Source organism: Gavialis gangeticus, unplaced genomic scaffold (genome assembly GCF_001723915.1).
Source record: "Gavialis gangeticus isolate Ggan-Ray unplaced genomic scaffold, GavGan_comp1, whole genome shotgun sequence".
Classification (NCBI taxonomy): domain Eukaryota; kingdom Metazoa; phylum Chordata; order Crocodylia; family Gavialidae; genus Gavialis; species Gavialis gangeticus.
The window spans coordinates 244,220,729-244,226,642 of record NW_017729032.1 but is presented as its reverse complement, the minus strand read 5'-3'; the positions used below and the strand labels follow the sequence as shown (position 1 = coordinate 244,226,642).

General features: G+C 44.3%; 1 protein-coding gene across 1 annotated transcript in view; it reads right to left on the bottom strand.

Annotated features, from left to right (window-relative positions):
- The window catches only part of CADM2 (cell adhesion molecule 2), a 466,246-nt gene that overhangs the window by 268,882 nt on the left and 191,450 nt on the right, over positions 1-5,914 (bottom strand). The window lies entirely within an intron of this gene.

The following is a 5,914-nucleotide window of genomic DNA, read 5'->3' as shown; positions in this document are numbered from 1 at the left end:
GCCTGACCAGTGCCGCATAGAGGGGGAGGATCACCTCTTTTGACCTGCTTGAAATGCATCTGTGGATGCATGACAAGGTACGGTTGGCCTTCCTAACTGCCTCCCCACACTGCTGACCCATGTTCATCTTGGAGTCAATGATGACTCCAAGATCCTTTTCCGCCTCCGTGCTGACAAGAGGGGAGTTCCCCAACCTGTAGGTATGGTGCCGGTTGTTCCTCTCCAGGTGCATCACCTTGCACTTGTCTGTGTTGAAACCCATCCTATTCTCATCCGCCCACCCTTGTAACCTGTCTAGGTTACATGTTTGGATCCCATTTTATTTTATTTTGAATGTACATGTTTGGATCCCATTTTAAACTTCTATTCTCTTTTAAGAAACCCTATTTCTCCTAAAGCTTTTTGGTCATATACTGCTTTCTTGAAAATGTTTTTTACTGTATTTACTCAGATATAAGACAAGGATTTTCCCCCAGTCAACATGAGGGGAAAAAGGCTCCTCATCTCACAATTGCATACAAATAAACCTCATTAAATATTTTGTCTATAATTAAACCGTTGCCAAAAGTAGCATGCGCTCAGTAATGAAATCAACTATGAAGTTGTTAAAAATGCAACCAACACTGAGCATGACTATAAAACACAAGACCCATAATGGGCAAACATATTGATGGGAATCTACTACAAAGATACATTAGGGCAGCCCATCTAGATATGTAGTAATGTCCATTGAGCACAGTCTCCCTCAGTGCAGACTCTTTTTCAAGTCATGGAAAGCTGCTACATTTAAAGTTCTTTCTCACACCCACAGCTGATTTATGCCTTTCTTTCCCATTTCCAATGATTCATGTTTCTTCACCAGCCCTAAATGTCTGGCAAACATCACCAAAGGGGGTCCCAAACGGTTCACTGAGCATCCCTTCTGTTGCCCCCTCTCTCAGCCTGTTACATATGATGAATGTGCCCCCACTCCCCAGGAGGTGTAACTGGACCATGTTGCCCTGCATCTCATCTGCATATACATTTTTGGAAGATCCCAGGGCTTGTGATAAAAATACCTGTTTCCAGTCATAAGTGCTGGGCTAATTAGTACATGAATCCTTTGTAGGGGTGGTATCTAGAGTACACACATATACTGAGCAATGTCAAGCTGTGGGGTCACCATGGCTTGAAATGCTGTTGACTCTGCTGGGACCCAGCCCCATGAATTAGATGATAAATCATGAGCCTTTAGGCTTTGGACTAACAATATGCATAGTTTGTACTCTATATAAGAAGGTATTAAAGTGCTGCTTAAAAATATGTTTGCGGAATACCTGTGCTAAAGCTTGCATCAGTTAAAAAAAAAGATAGATGCATCAATTCATCCATCTGTATTTTCAAATTTGCTTCTCTCTTCTATATTCTCAGGGAGAGCAGCGTCTGACAGCAAAGTGGGGAAGAGGCTGCAGGGAGAAGTTGAGGGGGGCAGAGGGCAGGCAGGCCACATAACACCTCCCCCCACCTGATTTATCTTCCCTGCTGTAGCAGAGCGAAAGGGACAAATACAAGGTAAACCTCCAATAATTAGATTCTATACCTGGAAAATTATATCAAATTTATAACTGTTCCATATATAGAATCTAATTATTGGGGGGTCTTCTAATAATCAGGGTCATCTTATATCCAAGTAAGATATGTTATATCCATTAATACTCAGATTGGCTTGGAATGTCAACTTTCCCAAGCATTTTAAGAGCATATGAAATTATAGATTTCATAGACATTAGGGCTGGAACAGACCTTGGAAGATCATCAAGTCCAGCCCCCTGTCCCAGGGGCAGGAAGTCAGCTGGGGTCATAGGATCCCAGCAAGATAAGCATCCAAATACCTCTTGAAGGTGCTCAATGTAGGTGCTTGAACCACCTCCAACGGCAGGCTATTCCAGACCTTGGGGGCTCAGACAGTAAAGAAATTCTTCCTTATGTCTAGCCTGAAACGGTCTTGCTGGAGTTTATAACCATTCAACCTTGTCATCCCTTGGGGCACTTTGGTGAACAATCATCCCCCCAGATCCTGATGAACACCCCTGATAAACTTATAGGTGGCCACCAGATCACCCCGGAGCCTGCGCTTTTCCAGGCTAAAAAGTCCCATAGTCTGTTGTCATAAGGTCTGTTTTCCTGACCTCTGATCATGTGCATGGCTCTCCTCTGGACTCTCTCAAGCTTCTCCACATCCTTTTTGAGTTGTGGAGCCCAAAACTGGATGCAGTACTCCAGCTGCAGCCTCATCAAGGCCGAGTACAATGGGAGAATGACATCCTGGGATTTGCTTGAGAAGCATCTATGGATGCAAGCCAGCATTTTGCTCGCTTTACTAGCTGCAGCATCACATTGAAGACTCATGTTCATCTTGTGGTCAATCATGACCCCCAAGTCCTTTTCATCTGTAGTGTTAGTCAGCGTATCAAAAGGATGTTATAGGGCATTTGTAGACAACACTTTAAAGTGGGTTTAAAATGGGTTAAATGCCTTTTGCACCACTTTAATGGCATTGCTGTTTGCACATTCGGCAGTGTATTGCGTGTTAATTCTGGCTGCTGTAGCACATTCGGCCACGTAACACACCTTAAATAACTTTGGGATGCAGCAAATGACTTTGTGGTGCTGCAAAGTAAAAAACCTCCAAGGAGTTTCAGTTTCCTACCCTATAGCTGTGGAGAGAAGCACCAGGCTCCATGCAGTTCAGGGGCTGTGCAGGCAGCCCGTGCAGGCAGCCCATGCAGGCAGCCTAGCAGCAACCCAGGAAGACAGGCTCCAGAGAAGGGAAAAAAAAAAGTGATGACCCTGATCTCCACCCCCACCCCCGAGTCTGCCTGCCTGCCTGAGCTTCATGGGGATCTGGTGCTTCCCTCTGCAGCCGAGATGCCCCTCAGGACTCCCTGAGCTGGGTGCTTGTAGACAGGTGCTGCCTGGGGGTGGGGCTGCTGCTACCACAGAGGGAAGCATCACCCCCCCACTGTGCAGCTCAGAGACTGCTCTGCCCACCAGCAGCTTCCTCTCCCTTCCCTGCTCCTGGAGAGGCAGGTAAGGATAGGGGTCCAACATGGATGTACACAATATGAAGGTTTACTTCACCCTAAACTGAAGCGGTGTTCATAAAAACCTTTAATTTAGGGAGAATTAAACCCCCGTGTCGTGTACAAATGCCCATAAGCTCTACATATTCATTCTTCAGTTATAAAATGTGAATTCTGCTTCCACCAATTTTTTACCTTTTTACTTTACCTTTTTACTTTACTGAGGTCATACAAGTTCTCTGAAAGTCAAAGCACACATGAAAATAGTGATTTGGGCATTCTTTGATTGCTGGAGATATTCAGGGAATGCAAGCATTGTCTTGGACTTCAAACTCCTTTTTTGGAAGGGGCTTGTGACTCCACTGTGACACTCAAGTTAGAATTTAATTATAATGAATACTTACTTAACCAATGATAAAAATGAAAATTTCTCATAGCGCTTCAGTTGCTACACTTGGATGTTCTAAAATCCTTGCAAAACTATCAACATGCTGCTGTGGGAGCCTAAGACAGGTCTGCATCAAACTAGGCAGCTCCAACAGATACACTTCTTGCAGGCAAATTGCCACTAGAATCTCCTTGCCTTCCAGGGATACCTCTCTTAGCTTCTTTGCACTGGCTAGAAGTTGGATTTATGGGTAGTTTCAGGGTAGGTCAGCTAAAGCTTGATACAGTCTTCCGAAGGCTTAAAGGTGACAGCTCCAAGCAGACCTCATAGTCACATGTGCCATTAGCTGCTTCAAGGCATAATAAATAGTGATTGTGACTGTGCATGACAGACATCTTCCAGTCTCATTTGAGACACCATTTTAAACTGCTGGTCAGCTTCTGACATCCTACAATAGTAAATACAGATGATCTTGCTGGATGACAAAGGGCGAATATAAGTAACATAAAAAGAAATATGATTAAAACCAGATAAGACAAAGAGCAATAAAAAACCACAGGTACACTGACATACTATAGCTGAACACGTAAGTCCCTCTCATATCAGCAGACAAAAAAGAAATGTGATGATTATAGGTCAACATTTCTTCTAGTAGTTAAGTTTATACTACTCTTTAAGAAGATAATTTCCTAGCCATTAAATTATCTTTGGAGTTTCCAATTCTAGTCACATGCTTACAGTGCAGACTTAATAGTGGAACTCTATTATATGGAACTCTATTATATGTTACTGACCTCCAGAGAAAAAGATTATTTACCAAATGAACCACTGTCTCTAAATGGTTTAACTACTACACAGTTACATAATTTGGATGAATGCCCTATGTAATAAAATATTTAAAGATTACCTGGAAAATGTCATCATGTTTTGCTCTCTTTTAACCAGAATTATTTGAATATTTAATACAGTATAGTAAATAATACAGTAAATTGATATAATTTGAAAATGCCTCATTACTCCCTAATGCATCATGATTGTCGGGCAAAATGTGCCTCCAATAGAGTTTTATGTATCTGCTACAGTATTTCCCTATAGACACATCAATGTTCAAGAAGAATTTTATACACTTGAAACAACACTTATGTATTCTATTGAAGCACAAAAGGTTTATGAAAGATGCCTGTAGCAAAGCAGTTCTATTACTAAAGAAGGTAAAAACCCCCATCTTTTGAAATAGTAACCACCACCATCACCACCCACAACCCCCTCTTCCTTTGGTTTGTTTTCCTTTTAAACAATTGTACAACATAAAAACAACTAAATCAATTTTCCAGAAAATTGGTAAAAACAAGTACTACTCAGGAATCAAGATATGATACACCAAGCTTCAGGCTGGAGTGAATTTTTACTGAAACCATAGAGAATAGGTCTTTATAATGGAAACACTAGCAGATCCATATCAACAATACTAAAAATGGTGCCCAGTTAATGGTCATTTGAAAGAAGTTTGTCAGTGCCTGTTGTCCAAAGTGCTAAAAATCTAAACTATAATTATAGCATTGGTTTCTTTCCTATTGAAATAACTCCTAACAATACCTTGCTTCTTCTTTCTTTATAATGGGATTAGTCCGCAACCAGGCCCAACCTTAGGGAAAATTGTGCCCTGGGTGAACTTGCATTTTGGTGCCTCCTCCTGGCACTCCCCTTCCCCCACCAGCACCTCTCCCTTGGAGCCCCACTGGAAAAGAGCTGCAGTCCCAAGTAGAAGGTGCTGGCAGCAGTGGCCAGCCAGACAGAATGGCTTCCCTTCAGCTCAGAGCCCAGCAAGAAGTATTTGAGGCCCACAGAGGTGGTTCTGAATGTGGAGGAGAGCAGGAAGCAGCTGGAGAACATGGCACAGGTTCCCCAATTCCCCCACTTCATCCTCCACCATTTCCCTGCCACTGCTGACCACTCCCTGTCAGCCTTGCCTCTGCCACGCTTCACTGCCAGCCCATCCTCATCCTCACATGTCCTTCCCAGAGAGGCAGCCACCATGTGCTGCCCAGGCATGGTGTTGAAGGTGCCAAGGAACTGCCTCCACTATGCAGGCAGCTGCCAGCTGCAAAGAGCCAGGCCAGGCCACACTGGGCACTACCCCATATATGCTCCCCACTTCTGCCTGGTCTGCTATGGCCACCTCCTCTCCTCTGCCCACCTGCCCTTTTTGCCACAGCTCCTTGCCACTGCTGCAGGAAAGCAACCACCCTGCTGCTGCTGGAGACAGAGGGGCAAGAGAAAGCCACATGGCTCTCGTGGGAAGGAGGCTCACAGTCTCCAGAGATGGGTGGGAGGAAGGGAGCGAGAGGGGAGGACCCCCCTGCTCCACCACCCCGTGCCCCAGCCCCAGGGTCTCCTGGCCAGTTTGGCAGCAGGGCTGCCTTGGGAAAGGGGTGGCAGAGTTACAGTGAGAGAGAGAGAGATT